Source organism: Schistocerca nitens, chromosome 3 (assembly GCF_023898315.1).
Source record: "Schistocerca nitens isolate TAMUIC-IGC-003100 chromosome 3, iqSchNite1.1, whole genome shotgun sequence".
Lineage (NCBI taxonomy): Eukaryota > Metazoa > Arthropoda > Insecta > Orthoptera > Acrididae > Schistocerca > Schistocerca nitens.
The window spans coordinates 146,797,745-146,811,532 of NC_064616.1; the positions used below are offsets into that span (position 1 = coordinate 146,797,745).

At 43.9% G+C, this 13,788-nt stretch overlaps 1 non-coding gene across 1 annotated transcript; it reads left to right on the forward strand.

The window, feature by feature from the left end:
* Positions 1-13,448: 13,448 nt before the first annotated feature.
* Trnat-ugu (transfer RNA threonine (anticodon UGU)) lies at positions 13,449-13,523 on the forward strand. The gene has a single exon. It is a non-coding gene; the product is annotated as a tRNA-Thr (tRNA).
* Positions 13,524-13,788: the final 265 nt, after the last annotated feature.

A 13,788-nucleotide genomic window follows, 5' to 3' on the forward strand; every position in this document is an offset into this window, starting at 1 on the left:
TATCATCTTCCAATTCCAATCTCTCATCAGAGGTTGGTCGAATTTCAATTCTATCAAATTGTACAGGTATTGCCTCTTCTATATACAGCTTTGTATTTTCTAATAAATAGCTGGATCCTGTATTCTCTACAACACTGAAAAATGATTATTAAAAATATTTTCTACTTCTGATTTTTTGTTAACAAACTTCTCACCGAGTCTAGAAATACAGTCTTCCTGTACTCTCGATTGTCCTGTTTCCCTTTTAAAAATGTTCCAAATTGTTTTAATTTTATTATCAGAGGTGCTAATCTCAGACATGCAATAGTTTTTATAATGTTTGACTGTTTCTGGATCATTACTTTTTCTAGCTACAAGATGAATTTTCCTTCTCTGTTTACAAGATATTTTTATTCCTTTAGTAAGCCATGGCTCTTAAGACAGTTTCTTACAATTATGTTTCACTCTATCCTTAGGGAAACAGTTTTCAAATACACACAAAGGTATCATGAAATAGGTTAAATTTTTAATTAGCATCAGGTTCCATGTACACCTCATCCCAGTGTAACTATTGCAAGCTTTCCATAAAATTTGCAATTGTTAAATCATTAATTGAGTGCACTATTTTGGAGGAGTGTTTTGTGTTACTGTATGGAGGTTATGCCATATATTGTAACTAGCTGTGCATCATGATCAAACAGACTGTTCTTAACAGGAAAAGTTTTTATTTGATTAAATTTATCATCTATAAAAACATTATCTGTCAGTGAGCTGCTTTCCTGTAAAAAACTAAAAACTAAACTCCTCCCGAACAGGCCACGAAGGCCCAACGGTACCGACCAGCTGCTGTGCCATCCTCAGCCCACAGGCGTCGCTGGATGCAGATATGGAGGGGCATGTGGTCAGCACTCCGCTCTCCTGGCCGTACGTCAGTTTCCAAGACTGGAGCTGCTACTTCTCAATCAAGTAGCTCCTCAGTTTGCCTCACAAGGGCTGAGTGCACCCCGCTTGCCATCAGTGCTCGGCAGAGTGGATGGTCACCCATCCAAGTGCTAGCCCAGCCCGACAGTGCTTAACTTTGGTGATCTGACAGGAACCAGTGTTACCACTGCAGTAAGACCTTTGGCTGCTTTCCTGTATAACTGACATTAAATTGAAAGAAACACATAATACTTCAATGTCAAGCTTTCTGTTGGACTCTTTCAGAAAATCTACATTGAAATCCCCAAAAAACAATAATTTGCTTCCCTCTGTCTGACAGATAGGATGACAGAGAATCCAAGTGTTTCAAAAATAACTGAAAATTTCCCAATGTGGACCTATACAAAGCTACAATTATAAAAGTACCATTATTTAATTTTAAGCTCACATGCAGATGCTTCTGTCTGTTGCTCTACACAAAATCTTTAAGTGTCTAAATTTTTCACACTGTGATAAATTGTAACATATATGGCAACTCCTCCTCTCTCTGTAGTGTCTCTACTTAAATGTGCTGAAAGCTTATATCCACCTACATTTACCTTTTCCATATCTGTGACTATATGATGTTCAGACAGGCATAGTACATCTATTCCACCATCAGTTTCTAAATAAACAAGAAGCTCATCTATTTTGTTTTTTAATCCCCTGATACTCTGTCACAATACACCAACATTATTTTTCACTGTGTCTTTATGAGAATCCTGTGAAATTTTAACACCTCTAGTACCTGCCTGTCTGAGCTTCTCTTTAAGCAATTTCATTCAATGTTAAATCATTAGACACTGATTTTAGCCTAAAAAGAGGGTACTCACATGAGTTTTAGTGTCTGCACCCCCCCCCCCCCCCCCCTTTAAAGATTTTGTTACCATTCCAGCCAATTTCCCATTCCCTTTCCTATTGAGATGGAGGTCATGCCTTGTGGAAACCTACCTACCAATGGCATCAACAGGAACCAAACCTATGCCTGACAAAGTAGTCACCTGAAGCACTTGATCTAGCTCCACATTGGCCCTACTGACAAAGCTGGGGCCGGTCACACCACATGAAAGCAGGAGCAAAGCCAACATGGGTATGGTTCATTGAAGGTGCTATTTTTACCAGATCACACTCAATATTGTAGCTCTGATCCCTATCAACACTGTTTCCTGCTCCACCCACTATCACAACATGATCCTGCTTTGTAAAACCCTTGCACAATGATCCTCTATCACAGGGCTAATACATGCCCATTTTTCCTGCAAGATCTGGCCCACTCCTCTTCCATGGCTACTACCTAACAATAGAACTTTCCTTACACTTTCTACTTTTTTGGAAACAGTTGGTTTCCTGGTGAAAGTCTATTGAGTATTAACTACACTTACATCTACCTGAGCCTCTTCCTTAGTTAAGTGAAGTAGCTAGGTAAATCTTGTTTGTGCCAGTAATGCAACTGTCAGATACTTTCTCTTGCTGTGGCTCATGTTCTTGCTACCACTTTCCACCTGTCTTCACCTTTATGCCCCCTTAACCTCATCAGTTCCACCCTAGCACTATCCAGTTCAGCCTTAAGGACTCTAATCTTCCCTTCCTGTTCAGCTATTTTCCTATCTATTGAACATACTCTGCAATACCATGGAAGAGACTCACTTACTTCCCCAATTCCCATGCCACTACATTTCCCCCCAATGTAAGCATCTGTCACAACAGCTGCATAGAACCCCAGAACTAACTTTCCTATGGTAGCTCAAACACTTCTCACTCATGGTTGTTTACAATATTTTTTACAAAATTTATCTAGACAACAACAGTAATATTCTTTTAAGTACAGTATTCTTTTAAGTACAGAACTCAAAACTTGTATACCCAAAAAATTATGGCTAAGATAATGTATGCATACTGACAACATTTACTTTAATCATTTTTGAAACATTTAAAATTTCCCGTTTTAAACAGGTGTAAAAATTTTTCAGAGGAGCATATTTGAAACACAAAAGCTGAAAAGATCTGTGTGTAATTTCTCATGGTTTGTGTTTATTGAGGTAGAGTGAGTGGTTTGTGCCTGAACTCAAATGTGTAACCTGAAATGTATTCAGTACATTTGGAAAGTGTTTGGATTTGTGCTATTGCTTTCAGTGTGTTTTAGCTTTCCAGCTGTTGAGTGTCTGATATTATCAACTTTGATCATATCTCCATGTGTTTGTCAGTAAACTATTTGCTTTAAAAGTTCCACTGGTGTCAAATGGGCAGTTTCGTACTTTCATGTACTGGTGTGTTCTTTGTATATTACACTGAGGAGTCGAAGTCATGGGATAGCCATATGTACTTATACAGATAGTGGTAGTATAGTGTACACAAGGTATAAAAGGACAGTGCATTAGCTCCTTTGATCTGTACTCAGGTGATTCATATGAAAGGTTTCCGACATGACTATGGGCGCAGGATGGAAATTAACAGATTTTGAATGTGAAATGGTTGTTGGATCTAGACACATGGGACATCCTATTTCAGAAATCTTTAGGGAATTCAATATTCGAAGATCCACAGTGTCAAGAATGTGCCAAGAATACCAAATTTCAGTCATTACCTCTCACCACGGACAACGTGGTGGGCAACAGCTTTCAATTAACGACTGAGAGCAGTGGCATTTACATAGAGCAGTCAGTGCGAACACACAAGCAACACTACATGAAATAACTGCAGAAATCATGTGGGAGGTACAACGAATGTATCCGTTAGGACAGCGCGGCTAAATTTAGCATTAATGGGCTGTGGCAGCAGACAACCGACACGAGTGTCTTTGTTAACAGCACGACATCGCCTGCAGCGTCTCTTCTTGGCAGTGACAATATTGATTGGACTCTAGATGACTGGAAAACAGTGGCCTAGTCGGATGAGTCCCAATTTCAGCTGGTAAGAGCTGACGGTAGGGTTTGAGTCCCCATGAAGCCATGGACCCAAGTTGCCAACAAGCAATGTGCAAGTTGGTGGTTGCTCCATAATGGTGTGGGCTATATTTGTATGGAGTGGACTGGGTCCTCTGTTCGAAATGAACAGATCACTGACTGGAAATGGCTATGTTCGGCTACTTGGAGACCATTTGTAGCCATTCATGGACTTCGTGTTTTCAAACAATGATGACATTTTTATGGATGACACTGTGTCATCTCATCAGGCCACAGTTGTTTGCTGTTGGTTGAAAGAACATTCTGTACAATTCGAGCAAATGATTTGGTATCCATATTGCCTGACATGTGTCCTATCGAACAATTATCAGATGTAATCGAGAGGTTAGTTTGTGGACAAAATTCTGCACTGGCGACACTTCCTCAATTATGGAAGGCTATAGAGATAGCATGGATCAGTATTTCTGCAGGGAACTTCCAGCAACTTTGTGAGTCGATGCCACGTCGCGTTGCTGCATTATGCCAGGAAAAGGGAGGCCTGACACAATATTAGTAGGTAGCCCATGGATTGTCACTCAGTGTATGTCGACTGCTCTGCTGGACATTTCCAGCTGTATCACTTACAGTTCTGATAGCTTACATGCTAAATACCTGATGTTTGAATATTAGTCCATGTTTCTTTACCAAGTTTGTTTTGTGATTTTTCTGTTTCTCCTCAGTACTGAGGACCACATAGATAGGCCACCAGCTTGTATCTGGTCTTCCTATATAATTAGAAACAACTGTTATTTTAATATTGGCACTGTAAAGATGTCTTTCAGAAACTGTACAGTTGTCTACACATATAAAGTATTCCAGACAGCAAATATTAGTACTGTTGCTGGTTCTGGGATGACTTTTTTTATGCGATTTGTAAGACGAGCATGTCTTTACCACCTTATCATAATGCAGTGTTGGGTGAGAACTGTTAGCAAATGGTTGGACTGTTAGTATGTGGTTGTTATTAGTCTGATAAATGTCTTGTATTTTCTTGACGTTTCATGGTTTAGGTTTCTCCTGTATTATTTTTTTCATTATATTTATCTGGAAATTGTAACTATTTTCCTCTTGAATAGTCCTTCAGATTTGAAGTGGGTCCAGATTCAGCTAAGGGGAAAGGAGATATATCAGCAATAATTTTAACTCTCACCCAAAAGGGATAATGTATTTTATGAAGGGGTGGGGGTGGGGGGAGGGGAAGTAGATCACTTCTTCCCATTGTTGTCAATAGAACCTTTATCACATAACATTATACAGGCTGATTCACAGAGATATGCAAATGTTTTAATATGTTATTCTACAAGTAAAACTAAAGAAAAAGTACATATGAACATAGGTACTCAAATGTTTCATTACAGAGTTACAGTTAATAAAAGATTTTGCCTGAAATTTAGCAACTTCACTAATATAAAGCCATGGCAAAACTGTACAAGGTTAAAGTAAAGCACAATTTCCACTTATTTTGTTGTTATTGATCTGGCAAATCAAATAAAACATGTCCCAGACATGTATCTGCAGTAGTTTTCTAGAACATCTGGAGAAGCAAATATTATTGTACAACTAAATTTGTTTAATTTCCATCAAGAATGTAGAAACGTTTATGTTATTGTTGGCAACAGTTAGTGAGTTGTTTCAGTCATTTCCTAACCTTGAAACAAGTTAATTTTCTGTACTGTTCAGTGATAGAACATAATAACAACAGAGTATTTAAGTGAAGCCATATAGTAACTGTTGTAATTTGTTTCAGGTGTGCCATGGTATTAATAAAAGCAGATTATCTGACACATTCACACAGTTTCAGTTAACGTTATTACCATCATTTATCCAAAATTAAATTCTCTACAACTTCTGTTGAAAACTTTGTGTGATTGTCTGAAATTTAAAAAATGGCCCTGAGCACTATAGGACTTAACATCTGAGGTCATCAGTCCCCTAGAACTTCGAACTACTTAAACCTAACTACCTAGGGACATCACACACATCCATGCCCGAGGCAGGATTCGAACCTGCGACAGTAGTGGTCGCGCGGTTCCAGACTGAAGCGCCTAGAACCGCTCGGCCACACTGGCCGGCCTGAAATTTAAAAAACAAATGGGGGGCAAGTAGTTAAAAAATTAAAAATTTTACAAAATTACATTTTTGATTCTCTGGATGTCCTGGAAAACTACTGTAGATACATATCTGGGAATTGTTTTATTTGATTTGCCAGATCAATAACAACAAAATAAATGGAAATCATGCTTTACTTTAACCTCGTATAGTTTTGCAATGGTTTCATATTATTGAATTTTCTAAATTTTAGGCAAAATCTTTTATTATTCGTAACTCCATAACTAAACATTTTTGGACCTATGTTTATATGAACTTCTTTCTTTAGTTTTACTTGTAGAATAACATATTAAAATATTTGCATATCTTCATGAATCACCCTGTGTATAAATTCCCATATAGCTTGCATTCTCTTGGCAAGAAGTAAAAATATTGCTTAAGTGCAACTCTAACAAGTGCACACTGAAATTTCAGTGTTGAGCCAGCCACCTGGTCCATAACGGATCCTGTGGCCTCACCTATGAATTCAGTTTCCCAATATCGAATATGTAACGGCCTAAATCATTTCACAATTACTTTTGAGTGGTTGGTGAAACCTGAGGATTCCAAGGTCTGCATTCCCCTTGATAGTAATTAGATGTGATCATCAATCTCGGTAAGGTAGATATGGGTGATGGTTTCCATTATGGAAAATCAGAATATACCTGCCAATCATGTTAACTAGGAACTGTTATCCTACAGAAATGATGCAAAGAAAAAGGCAATTTGAGTCCCATGGTGCCCATCATATGCCGCATTTTCTCTGTAGTTCACACTAGGGTTACCACCTTCTACAACACCACAGTAAGGGATATCAATAAGTCTCACATTCTACTACAATTGTCTATTATTTCGTTAACTCTTAAATGGTAACATGAGTGAAAATTCACCCTAGGGAAATTAAACATCTCTGTTGTGAAATGAAAAACCTGCTTAGAGTATTGTCCACCTTGGTATGTTAATCTTTTAATAGTTTAAGATTAGCTGTTGTTGTTTATGAGTTGCTTCAATATTTCTTTACAGAAAGCATCTGTTCAGCAGAACAGTTGACATAATACACAAAGAACACACAGGTACCTGGAAGTACAGAACTGCCCATTTGACACTAGTGGAACTTTTATAGCAAGTAGCTTATGACAAACACATGTGGATCTAACTGGAGCTGGTTCCATAAGTGAGAGTTTGTATTTGTATCACATTTTTGAGAGTTTAGTATTATTTCAGTGACAGTTTTGTGAATATGGAGTTCACTATTATTGGTGGGAAGAAATATACAGATGGTGAGTTACGATGTTGTTAATGAAGATGAGCCATCAAATGAAGAATATAATGGGCAGGGAGACATCTGTGAATAGGATGATGCTGAAGATGATGACACTGATGGAAGTGACAGTGATAGAGATTTTAGTCCAGAAAATAACAGGGATGCAAGTGAAAATGAAACTCAGGAAATACAAAAGCCAAAAACACATAGAACAGAAAATTCCTGGTTTGAATTCAAGGGAGCGAAAGTTATTCCAAAGAAGACTAGCGTAAAGGGGGAAAATGGTAAAACTTTAAAACTTTGTCATCGAAGCATCCTGAGAGGCAAAATACTTCGAAGTATTTATGCAGAACAGCTTTGCCAGGTCCACATAGCAATACTCACAAAGTTCTAAGTGCTGAAGAATGTTGGCGTCTCGTTGATGAAAATATGCTGAACAATATTAAATGGTCATTAAATGGACACCCTAGCTGCAAACAGGCGTTGATGTACTTCATTGGGGACATGTTGAAAATGTGTGCCCCGACCGGGACTCGAACCCGGGATCTCCTGCTTACATGGCAGACGCTCTATCCATCTTTTTTTTTTTTTTTTTTTTTTTTTTAGAGTAGGTCAGGGGGCAGAGTGGGCAGGGGTCGTACTTGGAGGCCTGGCCACGGTGTCCCTGTCTCCTGACAGGATAAGGGAGAGGCAGCAGGAAGGAAACATTGATATTGTATTTTTTTTTAGTAACAATAATATTTTATTTATTCATTTAATTTTAATGTCCCAAAAGAAAAATCATATATAAAAAAGAAGGGAAATAAATATAGGGCCGAAGTGACATCCTCGTCACTTCACTGGGAGTAAATCCTATCCCTCGAAACAACGTAAACCTGGGACTCCCCACCGCTTCGGGGGGTTATGAAACATGCTGCCTAGAAAGTTCGCAAAATGCGTTTTATATTTAGAGTGGTGTCTGATGATTTCGTGTTGTTCTAGTAGATAATGCCAATAGTCCATGACCGATATCAAGGTCCGCGAGAGCACGTAGTGCGATGCGTGTCCTCCAATCCATCGGATTGCCGATGTTTTTTGTGAGGGGAAAAAGACAGGGTCAGGGAAAAATAAAGCGTCCGTCGTGATCGTTGATTCGTCGGTGTGTCGGAGGAGGGCCATGATGCGTTGCGTCAGCCGCCAAACATCCTTTGCCTCACCGCACTGCAGAGAGTGTTCGTCGGTGTCCTGCATGCCACATCTAAGGCAGAGCGGGGAATCCACCATGCGAATGTCGTACAATCGTTGGCGGTTGACCGTCTTTCGGTTGATTAATGTATACCATGACGATTGCGCTGCTGTGGTGAGGAGTGGTGTGTGGACAGCTCGCCAAATCTGTCGCCAGTTTCGTGTTGGGTATTTAAGTTCGACAACATTGCTGCCATGATGACGCCGCAAGTATCGATATATCTCACGGGTAGTGGGGATTCTGGTAGAAGGTATCTGTAACTAAACATAACTAAAATCAACAAAAAATCGCGCGAAGTGAGAAAACGAGGGCGAGATGGTGCCTACTGCTACCGGTGGTTCAAAGGACGTTGGAAGAAGCACATCCAGGATGGCCGACGTGATGGCGTGTTGCCGCTGGTGCCAAGTTCGTAGCGTCGCTCGCAGGTATAGAGCTAGAGCCTTGTTCCGCACATCCGTGAGGTTAAGTCCTCCAGAATGGTGTGGGAGAGTTAAAGTCTCGTATTTGATCTTAAACAACATTCCTTGGCTGACATAGTATCCAAAGGCCGCCATTAATCTGTCAGCGATACCATGTGGCATTGGCAGTACCTGTGCCAAGTGCGGCAGTCGCGAGGCCAGGTGAACATTAGTGTAGTCCACCCTTTGGAGCAGGTCATGCGTTCGGAGTGAATTGTTGCGTATGTGCAGTCGGACGTTCTGGAGGAGACGTCGATAGCTCGCCGCCGCTGATTGCCGTAGCGATCGGGTGAACAAGACACCTAAACATCGCAAGATGTCCACCGTCGTAAACGGACTTCGCAGAGCGTCCAGCCCTCGACCGATGTGCATGATCTTGGTTTTATTCGTGTTGACCCTGCTTCCCGCAGCTACCCCGTACGTAGTAAGAAGGGTAACCACCTGACTGACTTCGTTCTCCGACCGGACGAGTATCATCAAGTCGTCGGCATTTGCACGACACGTGAAGGAGCTCGCACGGAGTCGGACGCCTGTTAGAGTCCGTCTAAGAGTCTGCATCAATGGTTCGAGCGCTATTGTAAACAGTATCATCGACAAGGGACATCCTTGCCTAACTGAGCTGCGAACAGGAATCGTTCCTACCTCCCTGCCATTGACTCTCACCGTCGAAGAAGCGCCGCGAAGGAGGCGCATGAGGACGGTAATAAAATCCTGTGGTATCGCCATGCGTCTCATGGTCGAGTCAAGGAAATCATGGTTGATCCTGTCAAAGGCACGATCAAAATCCACCGATACGAACGCCGCTCGCATGCGACAAGCTTCCGTCAGGGAAATTACGTCACGGTATTCGCCGAGGATAGAATGTATGTTGCTCCGAACCCCTAGACAAGCCTGGTCTGGTGGTATTGTCTTGGATATTACAATCTTGAGCCTTGCCGCCAACATTCGCGCAAAGATCTTATAGTCAGTATTGAGCATCGTGAGCGGTCTAAATTGATGGGCGCTGTCACTCGCTGTCGATTTCGGTATTGGTATAAGCAGTCCCGCCATGAACTGCGACGGAACGTCCGTGTCAGGGCTCAATAACTCGTTATACATCAATACCAACTGGGACATCATTAAATCCGCAAATGCGCGGTAAAATTCGAGTGTCAACCCATCTGGCCCAGGGGATTTATGCACCGCACCCTTCGCGAGTGCGCCCCGGATGTCATCTTCCGTTAGGGGTTCCAATAGCGCCTCTGCATCCGGACCATCCACCTCCGTTTGCATCTGTCGCAAAATTTCTTCTTCTGTCCGATTGTCCGTCGGCGTCCCAGTGAAAAGGAGGCGGTAATGCTCCAGAAACTCAGCAGCAATGGCCTGTTGTGACGTCAAGGGCCGACCATCGTCATCATGGAGGACTGTGATTAGGGATCGGCGATTACGCGCATGTCCCTTGGACACATGATGCATGCCAATACGTTCTCCATCGACGTTGTCCAAGCACCGAGCACGGATCGAAAGTCCCTCCAGTCGACGTCTCGTGATCGATAAAATGCAGGCCTGAATGCGATGGACTTCCGCTTGACGTTCGGGCGATGGGGCCCTGGAGGACAGGTCGCGGAGCACCATGTAGTAATAGTCAAGTGTATCTCGGAGCCATTTCGCTTTTTCCTTGCCATACGTTATGAGGGCTCTTCGTATCGCCGGTTTTGCACACTGCAGCCACCACGAAAGAACCGTACGGTGCAGCGGCAGACGGCGAGTGCAAGTCTGCCATGTTTCTTCGATCCGCTGGCGACATTCGAGATCCACCAATAAGGAGGAATTAAGTTTCCAGGAACTACGACTCCGCCAGACCCGCTGCCGTGGGAGGGTTAACGTGCATAAATACGCAAGGTTATCCGTAAAAGCTGTGGGCCAACGTTCAGCAGCCAACACGTGATCTCTTAATCCGTCAGAAACATAAATCCGATCCAGCCTGCTCGCCGAGTGGCTAGTACAATACGTGTAGCCCCCTCGCTGCCCATGGATCTTTTCCCACGTGTCCATAAGGGCCATGTCCCGGCAGATCGTGTTCAATGCGTGGCAGGAGCTGAAATTAGGAGTTTGATCCTTCGGTGTGAGTACACAGTTAAAATCCCCCCCTACCAAGATGTGGTCATACCTCCCATGGAATAAGGGGGCAATCTCCTCCGAGTAGAATCGTGCACGCGCCTGTCGATTGTCAGATCCGGAGGGTGCATAGATGTTGACGATACGAATGCCGTTCACGGTCATAGCCAAACCCCGAGCCGAAGGAAGGTAATCGAGGTCACACATCGGAATCCCTTCCCGGACTAGTATCGCTGTGCCACGTCCTCCATCTGGAGTCGGCGCTAGATAAGTGGTGTATCCATGCACGTCGGGAAAAGCAGCATTGAAGGTTTCCTGCATCAGCAGAATATCAACGTCTGTGGCGTAAATCATGTCCCGGAGAAGTTGCATCTTTGCAAGCGAACGTGCGGTGTTAATGTTCACTGTGCCCACTTTATATGCTTGGTTCGCTGTCGTTGTCATGCTCGTGTCATGTCATTGAGAACTCCAAGGGCTTTAGTCCACTATTCGTGCTCAGAGGGGTGCCCGCCAACGGGCTGCCCTCCTTCGTTGTCGTTCCGTGGTGTGCATCCTGTAGGTGAGTGGTCATCATTTGGGGGTGGCAATTCCTGTAGGTCTTCGACTGGTTCCGCCCAGTCGCAGTGGTCATCCATCCGAGAAACGTCCTCTGATGTATTTCGACGTGGCTGCCGGGACATTGGTGTCCCTGACTCCTTCGTCGGCAGCACTGGGTCAGTCGGTGTCAATGAAGAGGGACCATCTGAAGGGCAGGACATCCGGTCACCATCGGACGGAATCCTGTCAGCGTCCTCTAAAGGCACGTGTTCTGTGTCAGACAGTTCTTCCGCTAGGATACCTTCCGTGTCCCCTAGGCTAGAGGGGGACGTGTCACCCGAACTATGGCGACGCTTTTTGCGACGCTTCGGCGATCGCTGTTTGCGTGCCCTGCCCTCTGCTGCCTCACTGTGTTCGTCGGTCGTTCGTTGGTCCGTTGCCGGCGCCACCGTCTGGACCTCCACTTCCACGTCGCGTGCTACATGTGAGTTTTCGGAAGGTTCCTCCCTCAACTGTCGTGATATGGGTGTAGGGACAATCTCCGAGTCACCTCCATGCTCCCGTAACTCGGTCTGCTCTTGCATAAACACGTCCTTGTCACGCTCCGAACTTGGCAACACTTCCCGGCGGGCCACCGACACGTACGTCATCGGCAATTGCGTGGGAACTTCTCGCTGTGACGCGTCTCCATGTGGCAGTTGCACGACGCGGCGTTGTATGCACTCCGAGCGGATATGTCCTTCTCCACCACAGCCAGAACAGGTGCGTGGCTGGCCATCGTAGATCACAATAGCTCGACATCCGCCAATGTATAAATAAGACGGGATATGTTTAGTAAGGACGATCCGCACCTGTCGCACGCCGTTTAGCACAGGATAGGTATTAAAACTAGCCCAGCGTTCAGGCGTATGACTAAGTACCGTTCCATATGGTCGCAGCGATTCAGTAACCATCGACTCTGGCACCTCAAACGGCAATTCAAAGATCCGAACGACCCTCACACCCAATCCTGAAGGAGCTACTGTTACATCGCTGATATGGCCATCAGAGTGTCGAAATTTAAATCCTCTTTGAGCAGCGGAGAGAGTTCTTTCACACGCAGCTTCATCGGTCATCTTTACGTACATTGTACTGCTTACAATGGACAGGTGTATTCCAATTATGTCTGCAGTAGGTAAACTAACTTCGTCCCTCAAAAAACGCTCTATTTCGAAAGCTTTAGGTCTGGCATGTTCGTTGTCGAACGTAAATTTGAGCGTAGTCTTTCGAAAATTGTGTGCCATGGCGATCGAGTCAGACAACAACACGCGCGAGTATCGGCGGTGTAAACACTTTCTCGTTCACGCGCGCCCGCGGCCGGGACAGCAGGTCCGTGCCGCGCCACTGCCTAAAGCAGACTGTCCATCTGAGCCACCACGGGCACAGAGGATAGTGCGTCTGCAGGGACTTATCCCTTGCACGCTCCCCGTGAGATCCAAATTCCCAACATGTCCACACCACTACATTCGTAGTGCGCCTAATAGATGTTTGCCCATCATACTCATTACTCGTGGCAGATTAATCTACCAAGTCCCGTACGAGTTCGGGCATAGCGTGTGCGTTCGCACAAGAAGGTCAATGGCCGGGAAGCCATATTTTAACTATATATGACGGTAGTATCTGTTCCCGGAAGAACAGTTACCGTGGATGACCATGTAGCTTTGCTAGAAATGAAATGATAATTAAATGGACACCCGAACTCGTACGGGACTTGGTAGATTAATCTGCCACGAGTAATGAGTATGATGGGCAAACATCTATTAGGCGCACTACGAATGTAGTGGTGTGGACATGTTGGGAATGTGGATCTCACGGGGAGCGTGCAAGGGATAAGTCCCTGCAGACGCACTATCCTCTGTGCCCACGGTGGCTCAGATGGATAGAGCGTCTGCCATGTAAGCAGGAGATCCCGGGTTCGAGTCCCGGTCGGGGCACACATTTTCAACATGTCCCCAATGAAGTACATCAATGCCTGTTTGCAGCTAGGGTGTCCATTTAATTATCATTTCATTTCTAGCAAAGCTGCATGGTCATCCACGGTAACTGTTCTTCCGGGAACACATACTACCGTCATATATACTGAACGATATTGTTCGTCACACCAACCAAGAAATAGCTTTACAAAGCTAGAGAGATGCTCCTGAACAAAGATTTACTGGTGAAATCACTCTACCAGAGCTGAAAGCATACATCGGCCTA